This window comes from Rattus norvegicus, chromosome 6, assembly GCF_021556685.1.
Source record: "Rattus norvegicus strain SHRSP/BbbUtx chromosome 6, alternate assembly SHRSP_T2T, whole genome shotgun sequence".
In the NCBI taxonomy this organism is placed as follows: domain Eukaryota; kingdom Metazoa; phylum Chordata; class Mammalia; order Rodentia; family Muridae; genus Rattus; species Rattus norvegicus.
The window spans coordinates 103,405,380-103,419,108 of NC_141539.1; the positions used below are offsets into that span (position 1 = coordinate 103,405,380).

At 37.5% G+C, this 13,729-nt stretch overlaps 2 protein-coding genes across 29 annotated transcripts in view; both read left to right on the forward strand.

The window, feature by feature from the left end:
* Ccdc196 (coiled-coil domain containing 196) overlaps nt 1–3,975 on the forward strand; it is a 132,890-nt gene extending 128,915 nt beyond the window's left edge. The window contains exon 8 of the transcript XR_015622093.1: nt 3,896–3,975. The gene's annotated coding sequence lies outside the window, so the exon portion shown is untranslated. The remainder of the gene's footprint in view (nt 1–3,895) is intronic.
* Nucleotides 1–13,729, forward strand: part of Gphn (gephyrin) — a 532,330-nt gene that overhangs the window by 87,183 nt on the left and 431,418 nt on the right. The gene's annotated exons all lie outside the window — the stretch shown is intronic.

The following is a 13,729-nucleotide window of genomic DNA, read 5'->3' on the forward strand; positions in this document are numbered from 1 at the left end:
TTTTGTTGCTGTTGAAGACCAGCTTTAGTTCGTGGTGATCTGATAGAATGCATTCTTCTATCTGTTGAGGCCTGTTTTGTAACCTATTATATGGTCAGTTTTGGAGAAGGTACCATGAGGTGCTGAGAAGAAGGGGTGTGTGTGTGTGTGTGTGTGTGTGTGTGTGTGTGTGTGTACATATATATATATATATATATATATACATTATATATATATTTAGAATGAAATGTTGGTTTATAACTTCTGTTAGCTTCACTGTGTCTCCGTTTAGTTTCTGTTTCTATGATCTGTCCATTGCTGAGAGTGGCGTGTTGAAGTCCCCCACTATTATTGTGTGAGGCATAATGTGTGTTTTGAGCTTTAGTAAGGTTTCTTTTATGAATGTAGGTGCCCTTGCATTTGGAGCATAGATATTCTGGATTGAGAGTTCATCTTGGTGGATTTTTCCTTTAATTAATATGAAGTGTCCTTCCTCATCTTTTTTGATAATTTTGGTCAAAGTTGATTTTATTCGATATTAGAATGGCTATTCCAGCTTGTTTCTTGGGACTCTTTACTCGGAAAATTGTTTTCCAGCCTTTCACTCTGAGGTAGTGTCTGTCTTTGTCACTGTGGTATGTTTCCTGTATGCTGGGTGCTCTTTACATATCCTGTCTGTTAGTCTCTGTCTTTTTATTGGGGAATTGACTCCACTGATGATAAGAGATATTAAGAAATAATGATTGTTGTTTCCTGTTATTTTTCTGGTTAGAGATGGAATTATGTTTGTGTCACTCTCTTCTTTTTTAATTTGTTGCAAGGAGATTACTTTCTTGCTTTTTCTAGGGTGTAGTTTCCATCCTTTTGTTAGAGTTTTCCATCTATTATCTTTTATAGGGCTGGATTTGTAGAAAGATATTGTATAAATTTGGTTTTGTCATGGAATACTTTGGTTTCTTCATGTATGTTAATTGAGAGTTTTGCTGGATACAGTAGCCTGGGCTGGCATTTGTGTTCTCTTAGGGTCTATATGACATCTGCCCAGGATCTTCTGGCTTTCATAGTCTCTGTTGAGAAGTCTGGTGTGATTCTGATAGGTCTGTCTTTATATGTTATTTGACCTTTTCTCCTTACTGCTTTTAATATTCTTTCTTTGTTTTGTGCATTTGGTGTTTTGACTTATGTGACAGGAGGAATTTCTTTTGTGGTCCAATCTATTTGGAGTTCTGTAGGCTTCTTGTATGTTTATGGGCATCTCTTTCCTTAGGTTGTGGAAGTTTTCTTCTTTAATTTTGTTGAAGATATTTACTGTCCCTTTAAATTGGGACTCTTCACGCTCTCCTATACCTATTATTTTTAAGTTTGATCTTCTCATTGTGTCCTGGATTTCCTGGATGTTTTGGGTTAGGAATTTTTTGCATTTTACATTTTCTTTGACAGTTGAGTCAATGTTTCCTATGGTATCTTCTGCCCCTGATATTCTTTTCTATCTTTTGTATTCTGTTGGTGATGCTTGTGTCTATAACTCCTGATTTCTGTCCTAGGTTTTCTATCTCCAGGGTTTTCTGTTTTTGATTTCTTTATTGTTTCTATTTCCATTTTTAGATCCTGGATGGTTTGTTCAATTGTTTCACCTGTTTGGTTGTGTTTTCCTATAATTCATTAAGGGATTTTCATGTTTCCTCTTTAAAGGCCTCTACTTGTTTACCTGTGTTTTCTTGTATTTCGTTAAGGGAGTTATTTATGTCTTTCTTAGAGTCCTCTATCATCATCATGAGATGTGATTTTAAATGCAAGTCTTGTTTATCTGGTGTATTGGGATGTTCAGTATTGCTTTGTTGGGAGAATTGGGCTCTGATGATGCCCAATAGTCTTGGTTTCTGTTGCTTAGGTTCCTGCGCTTGCCTCTCTCCATCTGTTTATCTCTGGTGTGTTAGCTAGTCTTGATGTCTCTGACTGTCTTACAGTGACTTGACCCTCCTGAAAGCCTGTGTGTCAACACTCCTGGAGACTAGCTTTTTCCCAGCTGTATCTGGGTACAGAGAGCTGGGTCATAGTATTAGCTCTGGGTGCAGTTGGAAACTGGAAGAATCCTTTTCCAGACTGCTCCTAGGTGACTGTGTCCAGAGGGCTTCAGGCGGGTTCTTTGTCAGCCAGGCATGTAAGTAGAAGTGGTAGTCTTCTCTGTGCTCTCAGACTGTTCCATACTTCTGAGAGTCCCACTCTCTCCTAAGGAGATCTGGCTTCAGAGAGCTGTGGCACCTGGTCAGCTCCAAGCACAGGCAGAAACCTGAAGGATCCTGTCCTAGACTGCTCCTGGGTTCCTGTGTCAAGAGGGTTCCAGGCGGATCCCTCAGAGCAGAAGTGATGGTCTTACCTCTGCTCTCAGGTGTGTCAGAGCTCTTAGAGACTGACTTTTAGCTCCGGGTGCAGGGGGGAGACCTGGACGATCCTGTCCCTGACTGCTCCTAGGTTCCTGTGTCCTAAGGGCTCTAGGCAGCTTCTTCTTGGGCCCAGAATGTGAGAAGTTGTGGTCTCCCCTTAGTTCTCAGAATTCTCTGCGCTTTTGAGAGTCCAGCTCTCTCTCCCCCATGGGATCTGGGTACAGAAACCTGTGGGATCGGGTCAGCTCTGGATGCAGGCCTCTACTAACTTTTTATTTTTTCTTCATTGTAGTATCTAGATATTTATCTGTTGTTCATTCCATGTTAATTCACTTTACTTTTAGCACCTCAGAGTAAACTTCAGACTTCTGTACATTTTCTTCCAAATACTTCAGTATGCATACTAGCTAGAATTGATTACTGAGTTAGAGGTTTTTAATTTAAAATTTATTTTTCTGAATATTGGCAGACCCTGTACATGTATAATAGAAATCCATGTCACTGTATACAATAGTAATAACTGTGCCCAGAGGTTCCTTTAAATCAATTATCATTTAGTACTAATTCTCATTTTTAAAAGGCAACCATATTTTGATATTTCTTCTGCAGATTAATTTGACCTAAGAATAACACTAATATGAAGTATACTGAATACCTTTGTGTGAGACACTTTCAGTTACTATAATATTTTGGGTTTGTTTCTTCTATAGTATTGTATATCAGTCATTTTGGTCTTTTTTCATACAGAATGATATTTCATTATACCACAAGGTTTTCCTCCCCTCTCCCCCACATTAATTAACATATGGACTACTTCCTGATTGTTTACTGCATGTAAGACTTTTAATGAAGACATATCTAAGTGTACATAATAATTCATTTCTCCTGGATAAATACCTATAAGGAATTACTCAGACCAAAAATTGTCAGTTCTAAGCAATAATGAATGCACTTTGTGTGTAGATGTGTGTGTGTGTGTGTGTGTGTGTGTGTGTGTGTGTGTGTGTGTGTAGGTCAGAGAGCAACTGCTGGAATTAGTTCTTTCCTTGAACCATTTCTCTTCCAGGGATCAAACTCAAGGTCATCAGGTTTGGCAGCAAGCACCCTTACTAGTCATCTTGCTGGTACCCTAATTTTAACCTAGTTAAGAACATTGTAGTAATAAATTATTATATTATTTTTTTAAAATTTATCAAGATATTTTTACCGAGGCTATGATATGTTTATTAGTCTGGGTTCTCTAGAGGAACAGAACAGATAAATATATGGATATGTGATATATATGATTTATTAGAATAGATTACAGATTGTAATAGTCCAATAATAGCTGTCTCCCTATAGAAATCCCAAGAAGCCAGTAATTGTTTAGTTCAAAAGACTGGATCTCTCATCTGGTCTTCAATGTGCATCTAAATTACATAGACATAGTCTTTAATGCCAGTAAGAAATGCCTCAGCAGCAGGATATATAAATGTTTCAATGAAAATGAGGACAAGCACGAATAAAACAAAAAGCTTTTTTCTTCCATATAGGCTGCCAAGAGAAGATATGGCCAAGATTTAGGGAGTGTCCTCCAACCTCCAAAGATACAACCAAGAATAATCCCTCACTGGTGTGCTCAGGCGCTTGGGTATTATTTATTTCCAGATGTAGTCAAATTAACAAACTTAGCAATCACATGGTTTTAATCTGAAATTGTTTCCACAGGCTTATGGTTTGAAGTGCCCATTTTATGGTTCAATTCTGAAGGATATGAAACTTTTCATAGTGGTCCCTAAGTGCAGAAGTAGATAACTATGGGTGGGCCTTTGATGACAGTACCTAGCATTGGTTCTGTCTTGTCTTCCCTGCTTCTTGGTCCTTGTCATGTGATCAGGTCTACACTACATGCATCTGTTGCCACAGCCTAGACAGAGCCACTGCCATAGCTTTGTCAATGCTCGCTGTTTTGGTTACTATAGCTTTGTAGTGGTTTTTGAACTTTAATCACAATACCTCCTGCTTTTTTTGTTGTTGTTCTACATATATGCTTTGACTGTTTGAAGTTGTTCTTTCATACAAATGTTAGAATTTTTTTTCTTTTTCTTTTTTCTTTTTTTAGTTCTACGGAGAGTATCTGTGGTATTTCAAAAGTATTGCTTTCACTCTTGGATTATGTAATATGGACATTTAAGTACCACTAAGGCTTCCTCCTCATTAACATATGATATCCTTCCATTTCTTTGTGTCCTTTTCAATTCTTTTCATCAGTTCTTTATAGATTTTTTTTTAGTAGAGATCTTTCACATCTTTGAACATATATCTGTCGGTGTATGTTTGTAGCTGTTATACCAGAAATTGTTTCCTTGATTTTCTTTTCATATAGTTCATTATTGAAGATAAAACACTTTGTGATTTTGTTTAAAAGCCTTCTGAATTCATTAACCAGTTCTAACAGTTTATTTTGTAGATTCTTCTATTGCTATTTATCTGTAGGATTATGTCAAGTGTGAACAGTGACATCCTGATTTCCTTCTTCTCAATTTGGATAACTTTATTTCCTTTTCTTTGCCTGATGGCTTTAATAGGTCCTTCCCTGGTTGTGTTTATTAAAAGTGTGAAATTGGGCTTTCCTGTCTTATTCCTATATGAAAAAAGAAAACTTTTAGTTCCTTCTAATTCAGTACTTTGTCAATTATTTATTACCTATGGTCTTTATTTGAGGCATGCTTCTGTTGAATTTTATGATTGTGTGGTTTTTATGTTTCAACCTGTCATTATTGTGTATCAAGTTATGTTGATAAGTGCATGTCTTGAGTCCATGCACACTCACTTGATGTAGAATCTTTTTATTGTGCTACTGGATTTAGTTTGTTAGTATCTTCTTGAGTTTTTGTCTACTAAATATTGTCTTTGTTAGGGTTTCCTTGCTGTGAAAAGACATCATGACCAAAACAATTCTTATAAAGGACAACATTTAATTGGATTTGGCTTAGGGTTTTAAAGGTTCAGTCCATTATCAAAATGGCAGGAAATGTAGCAACGTGCAGGCAAATAGGTTGCTGAAGAAGCAGAGAGTTCTATATGTTGATCTGAAAGCAGCAGGAGACTGTCTTCTGCAGGCAGCCAGGAAGACACTGAAATTCCATACTGGGTGGAGCTTGAGCATGGAGACCTCAAGCCCACACCCACCCTTCTCTTCCCTCCCCTTGTTCTGTCATTTGAGACAGGTCCTTACTATGCAGCCCCAGATACTCTGGAACTTGCTATGTAAATAAGGCACCTTTCAAATTCAAAGAGATCCTATGCCCCCTACTCCTACAGCTTCCTGCTTTTGGCTTTAAGGGGTGGTGTTAAAGGCATGCATACCAGGCCCAGTAAGCCATATATCCCTAACTTTTTAACTGTGTTTTTGTTTTTATAAGTATCATTTCTTGTATTGCCAAAGTCTCTTCTATTCCTAGTGTGTTGTTTTAAGCAGGAGACTTAGGCTTTTACACACTTTTTTCTATGTTGTGATTACTGTTGTGTCCTGATCTTGGTGTCCCCACAGACCACCAAAGACCACCAGAAATTCAAGTTGTATGCAGAAGTAAAGAGTCTTTATTCAAGCTCAAGCTCTGATCTCTCCAACTCAGTGAATGGGTGTGGAAATCCACAAGCTGCTGAAGCCTTGTCTATTTTTCATAGTTTTAGCAGCATAAGGGGCTTTCCAACTTGGCAGTTACCATGATTGGTTAACATTTGAAAATTGCAGCTTGGCTATTGGCTAGTAATGATTTCAGCTTGTTATGAGTAGTCATGGTTGGAAGCTGATTGGCTTTTTACCAAGAATGGAGTGGCTGTTGCTGTGGTGTCTTGGTCCCTGAAACAAGTTGTGGTTTTTCCAGTAACTAAGTTCAAGCTTAACATAAGATGACTGAATACAAAATGGAGTTTGTAATATTAGGCTATGCTTGTTGGTTACATATTTTTTTCACTTTATTAATGTGTTACTTTATTGACTTTTGCAAGATTTATCACTTTATTTCAATTTTCTGGTGTATGTCATTTCTTTTATTTGGAAGAAATCATATTTGTGAACAAACTCTAGACCTAAGTTCCTTCATTATGGACTCGTTATTTAACGGGCAGTATTGTTTTTATATTATTCCTGTGTATGTTTCCCCACATATTAATTAGTTAGTTTTATTTGGTTTCCAAATTGGGAAAAAAATGAAACATTCAAGTAAAATAAATTCAAAGATCTCTAATCATGCTCAGTTTAAACAATCTGTACCAAAATGTTATAATAAAATTGTCAAGAATCAAAGATAGAGATCTTGAATTCAGAAAAGAAAAAGAAACATGTTAGATATAAGAGGGTTGCATTGAGGCTGTCATTGTATGTCATAGCAGAAACTTGAGGTGCTTCTTGTCTACATACCAAGTTTGTGGCTGGTTTGGTCTCCATGAACTTCAGTGTCAAAAAGCCATTTAGTTGAAAAAATTTTAGTTATTGGAAAGCTTTTCATATGAGTTTATATAATTGTGAGTCTAGCCTTTCCTAGAAAGTTTTCTAGATGAGAAACTAATATAACATGTCAAGAATATGTTGGGTAATTTTAGTTGGCAATTTAATTATTTCCCCCCACCCCCTTTTTCTTTAGGAGTTAGATGAAGGTACCTGTGACTTTTGTCAACTGAGGTTTATTTTCTGAATTATAAAACATTGTTTTAGTAACTAAAGCTATGATGGGATTGCTGAAAAAGAAAATTTATTGACTAAGATGCCTTTGATTTCAAAATAAACGCTTTATACTTAACAGTTCAACAAAAGCAATAAAACATAGAGAATAAACTTATTCCTAATTGGAATACTTTGCAGTAAGTCTGGAATTCTTGCTTATGCTTTTCTAGTAATTCCATATTAAGGATACTTTAAAACTGAAATTCTAGCATTAATTGGATTGACACATCTAGTTTTAAATTGTTGTCCCTTTAAATATAAATCTTGGGAAATATTAGTTTTAGATTTCACATTTATTAAAATACTTTGCTTTTATTTAGTTATCCCAGTATTATATTGCAACTAAGAAGAAAATTTGTGTTTAAATCTCTTGAAACTTATGCAAATTGATACCTACTCCTTTGAACAAGTTAGCCATTAAATAATAACAAATTTCTGTGCCCTTGACTCATTCTTGTCATTGCCCTGTTTAACAACATTATGGAGTCTAATAATATTAATCATATTACTATTTGTGGTGGTTTGAATATGCTTGGCCCAGGTACTGGTACTGTTAGGAGGCATGACCTTATTGGAATAGGTGTGGCCTTTTTGGAGTAGATGTCACTGTAGGCATGGGCTTTAAGACCTTTATCTTTGCTGCCTGGAAGCCAGTCTTAGTAGCATTCAAATGAAGATGTAGAACTCTCAGCTCCTCCTGCACCATGCTTGGATGATGTCATGCTCCCACCTTGATGATAATAGACTGAACCTCTGAACCTGTAAGCTAGGCTCAATTAAATGTTGTCCTCACCATCAAATGGAAAAAAGATAGCATTTTCAGCAAATGGTGCTGGTTCAACTGGAGGTCAACATGTAGAAGAATCCAGATCGATCCATGCTTATCACCCTGTACAAAGCTTAAGTCCAAGTGGATCAAGGACCTCCACATCAAACCAGACACACTCAAACTAATAGAAGAAAAACTAGGGAAGCATCTGGAACACATGGGCACTGGAAAAAATTTCCTGAACAAAACACCAATGGCTTACGCTCTAAGATCAAGAATCGACAACTGGGATCTCATAAAACTGCAAAGCTTCTGTAAGGCAAAGGACACTGTGGTTAGGACAAAATGGCAACCAACAGATTGGGAAAAGATCTTTACCAATCCTACAACAGATAGAGGCCTTATATCCAAAATATACAAAGAACTCAAGAAGTTAGACCGCAGGGAAACAAATAACCCTATTAAAAAATGGGGTTCAGAGCTAAACAAAGAATTCACAGCTGAGGGATGCCGAATGGCTGAGAAACACCTAAAGAAATGTTCAACATCTTTAGTCATAAGGGAAATGCAAATCAAAACAACCCTGAGATTGGCTAAGATCAAAAACTCAGGGGACAACAGATGCTGGCGAGGATGTGGAGAAAGAGGAACACTCCTCCATTGTTGGTGGGATTGCATATTGGTACAACCATTCTGGAAATCAGTCTGGAGGATCCTCAGAAAATTGGACATTGAACTGCCTGAGGATGCAGCTATACCTCTCTTGGGCATATACCCAAAAGATGCCCCAACATATAAAAAAGACACGTGCTCCACTATGTTCATTGCAGCCTTATTTATAATAGCCAGAAGCTGGAAAGAACCCAGATGCCCTTCAACAGAGGAATGGATACAGAAAATGTGGTACATCTACACAATGGAATATTACTCAGCTATCAAAAACAACGACTTTATGAAATTCGTAGGCAAATGGTTGGAACTGGAAAACATCATCCTGAGTGAGCTAACCCAATCACAGAAAGACATACATGGTATGCACTCATTGATAAGTGGCTATTAGCCCAAATGCTTGAATTACCCTAGATGCCTAGAACAAATGGAACTCAAGACGGATGATCAAAATGTGAATGCTTCACTCCTTCTTTAAAAGGGGAACAAGAATACCCTTGGCAGGGAAGAGAGAGGCAAAGATTAAAACAGAGACTGAAGGAACACCCATTCAGAGCCTGCCCTACATGTGGCCCATACATATACAGCCACCCAATTAGACAAGATGGATGAAGCAAAGAAGTGCAGGCTGACAGGAGCCGGATGTAGATCGCTCCTGAGAGACACAGCCAGAATACAGCAAATACAGAGGCGAATGCCAGCAGCAAACCACTGAACTGAGAATAGGACCCCCGTTGAAGGAATCAGAGAAAGAACTGGAAGAGCTTGAAGGGGCTCGAGACCCCATATGTACAACAATGCCAAGCAACCAGAGCTTCCAGGGACTAAGCCACTACCTAAAGACTATACATGGACTGACCCTGGACTCTGACCTCATAGGTAGCAATGAATATCCTAGTAAGAGCACCAGTGGAAGGGGAAGCCCTGGATCCTGCTAAGACTGAACCCCCAGTGAACTAGACTGTTGGGGGGAGGGCGGCAATGGGGGGAGGGTTGGGAGGGGAACACCCATGAGAAAGGGGAGGGGGGAGGGGGATGTTTGCCCAGATACCGGGAAAGGGAATAACACTCGAAATGTATATAAGAAATACTCAAGTTAATAAAAAAAAAAAATAAATGTTGTCCTCATAAAAGTTGCCTTGGTCATGGTGTCTGTTCACAGCAGTATATCTCTAAGTCATTATTAGATTAAGTTTTCTAAATTTTTGTTATTAGGTTATATGGTACTGCTTAGTTTTGTCAACCTGATACAAACCTGGGAAGTTCCCACAATTGAGGAATTGCCTCCATCAGATTTGCCCTGTGGGTATGTCTGTGAACCATTTTCTTAATTTCAAATCAATATGGGAGGGCCTAACCCACTGTAGAAGTTGACATCCCTAATTGATAGACTGGATTAAAAAAAAGTGGCTGTGTAAGACAGAGAAAATAGGCCAGAAAGCATCATTCTTCCATTTTTTTTTCTATGTTTCTGCTTCTGTTTTCTATCTCCAGGTCCTTGTGTTGGCTTGTAATGATGATGGCCTTTGAGCTCAAAAATGCCCCTCCCCTCTTTTCAACCAGAGTTTTTTGGACTAGTGTTTTGTTACAGCAACAAAAAGTAAACTAGGACACTCACCATTTCAACAGTTTATAGAATAAGTCCATCTTGTCTATTGTGCTTTCTGTTGGCTAACATTTTAATTTTTTCCCCTTCGGTCCTTTTTTTTTTTTTTTTTAAATTAAAGCTTTGAAGTATTTAGGCTTATCTATTGTATGGAAAAATACATGAAGAAATTAAGTTAATGTGAAAAAAAAAAGATTTATTTTGTCTCATGGTTTTGGAGGTTTCCATTTATTGGCCTTGATTCTATTGATTCTGGCCCTTATGGAGGCAGAATATCACATTGTCAGGAATATGTTGCAGATAATGCCCCACTCTAGAAGACAGAAAGTAGAGATATGGGAGAAAGACTCCTGAGACCAGCAATAACTTTTAAAGGCATACCCTCAGTTATAGACCAAGTTCCAAAATAGATATGTCAGCTCATAAGCAGGTGTTCAGTTCAATATATGAAAGTGTGTGGTACATTTTATATTTAAACCTTAATAGGTACATAGGTACATCTTTCATTTTTTTCCTTTATCTTATAACTAAGCAAAATGGTTGTTCAAATAACACAGCAGTAGTATAGTTCATATTCTGTTAACAGTTTTGTTTTTGTTTTTGTTTTTTTTTTTTTTTGTGAAATGGCTGTGCATTTTCCTCACTTACATATACCTCAGTTAACAAATGTGTCCAGCCATAATGACATTTCATGAATGTCTTCAGCCAAATTTCATCTTTTAAAATTATTTTCCCTCAATACTCATCCTCTTTTCTTCCTCATAGTTCTTTTTTGTATTTGCTACTTTTCATATTATTTTTAATATTTATTTGAAATTTTAAAAAATTTGCAAATTTAGCACATTTATACTATGATGAAACCTTATCAACTCAATACTTACATATACTATTTTCCAGTATGGTTTCTTTTTATGGAGCTAGAGCTTAAATGCAGAGCCTTATTCATGCTAGGTAAATACTCTGTTCCTAAGCCATTTTCCCTGCCCCATTATAACATTCTTATTTATTTTTTATCTTTTTCAGCCATGTGGTGTTGGCTTATGCCTTTAATCCCAGCACTTGGAAGGCAAAGGCAGGCGGATCTCAGAGTTCAAAGCTCGTAGAACAAGTTCCAGGACAGCCAGGTCTACACACAGGAACCCTGTCTTGAAAAAACCAAAAGAAAAAAATAATTTTTTGTACCTTTTAATTCATCATTTCTTGTTAATTCTATGAGGTAGAATTTATAAATATTCAAACTCACAAATGTTAGCTGAACATAAATAATAATTAAGAACATAAATAATAATTAAGTTCATACCCAAGTTTCAATTTCTGTCTTAGTCACCATTGCTGTCAGGAGACACCATAACCACAGTAGCACTTATCAAAAAACAAATAAACAAACAACAAAAAACAAAACAAACATTTAATTAGGGGGTTGTTTACAGTTTCAGGCTTAGTCATTATCGTCATGTCATAGAGGAAGAAAGCGTGGTGGCAGGTAGCTGCCATGTTAAAGAAGTAGTTTAGAGCTATGTTCTAATCTATAACTGTGTGTGGCGGGGGGGAGGGGGGGAAGACAGAGAAAGACAGAGAGAGACAGAGAGAGAGACAGACTCTGACTGACTGGGCCTGTTGTGGGCTTTTAAAACTTCAAAGCCCATCCCCAGTGAAACTCTTCCTCCAAGGCCACCTCTACTGCAACATGGCTACCCCTCCTAATCCTTCTCAAACAATTCCATTTCCTGATGATGATATGTGAGCTTATGAAGGCCATTTTTATTCAAACCACCACAGTTCATAACATTCTCTTCTGACCTCAAAGTCACCTGCATTCTCTTACATATACACACATATTGGTAAATATTTAGACAAAAAGCACAGTTTTAAAACTACAAAGTGGAGATTGAATTTGTTTCTGATACTATGTATAGTATCCAAATGCGGGTGCGCGCGCATGCGCGCGCATACACACACACAGACACACACACACACACACACACACACACACACACACTTTTGATTGTTGTACCTTTATTTTTTTAACTTTTTAAATTTCCTTTTATTAAAATATTTTTTTTATCTCAAATAATGTATTCTGATTATGGTTTCCCATCCCTCTACTTCTCCTAATTCCTGTACTGTTCCTCTCCTATCTGGAACTATGCCCTTTCTGTCTCTAATTGGAAAAAAAACAAAAAACAAAAAACAAAAACAAAAACAAAAAAACAAGCCACCTTGAGGCCTGGGCCAACAGACTAGACCTGAGATGAACCTCAGCCTGGCCTCATGCAGCTTGGGTGGGTAACAAGCAACCCTTCCCTCAAGTCTGACACCACTGAATCTGATGACCACCAGCCCAAGACAACTCCTGCACAGTGCCACATGGCATGGGTCGGGCATACATTCCTTATACCACTTCTTAGCTGACCCTAGAGGAAAACATTTTTCCACCAGTTTTATTTTGTGTTCTGTAAATTCTTTTACCTTTATAGGTTTATCCTTCTTAAGGTTAGGAAAATTTTCTTCTGTGATTGAATTAAAAATATTTTCTGGACCTTTTTGCTAGGATTCTTCTATTCGTATTGTTTTTAGGTTTGGTCTTTTCATAGTGTCTTAGATTTCCTGGATGTTTTGTGTCAAGAATTTTTTAGATTTAATTTTGTTTGATTGATATACCAGTTTATTCTAGCGTATCCTCCAAGCCTGAGATTATTTAACTCTTGTACTATGTTAGTTATGCTTGTATTTGTATTTCTTGTTCATTTACCTAGGTTTTTTCCATCTCTGGATTCCCTCAGTTTGTGTTTTGTTTATTGCTTCTATTTCTAATTTCTTTAACAATTTTATTAATTTCATTTATCCTATACTCTGTATTGGCTTTAAAGGATTTATTTATTTTGTCTAAGTGTTTATTTGTGTTTTCCTGGGTTTCTTTTTTTTTTTAAATTGGATATTTTTTATTTACATTTCAAATGTTAATTCCCTTTCCTGGGTTTCTGGCCATAAGCCCCATATCCTATCCCCCTCCCCTTCTTCTGTGAGGGTGTTCCCCCTCCACAACTATCCCCTCCCACCCCCCTTGACATTCTCCCGCACTGGGGGTGAGGGATCCAGCCATGGCAGGATGAAGGGCTTCTACTCCCTTTGGTGCCCAACAAGGCCATCCTCTGCTATATATGCAGAAGCCATGGTTTTCTCCATGTGTAGACTTTATGTAGTAGTTTAGTCCCTGGGAGCTCTGGTTGGTTGGTATTGTTGTTCTTATGGGGTTGCAAGCCCCTTTAGCTCCTTTAATCCTTTCTCTAATTCCACCAGCAGGGGACCCTGTTCTCAGTTCAATGGTTTGTTGCTAGCACTAGCCTATGTATTTGTCAGTCTCTGACCGAGCCTCTCAGGAGACAGCTATATCAGACTCCTGTCAGCATGCATTTCTTGGCTTCATCAATATTATCTAGTTTGGTGGCTGTATGTAAATGGTCTGTATATCCAGGTGGGACAGGTTCTGAATGACCATTCCTTCAGTCTCTGTTCCAAACTTTGTCTTTATATCCCCTCCTATCATATTTTTGTTACCCCTTTTAAGAAGGACTGAAGCACCCACACTTTGGTCGACCTTCTTTTTGAGCTTC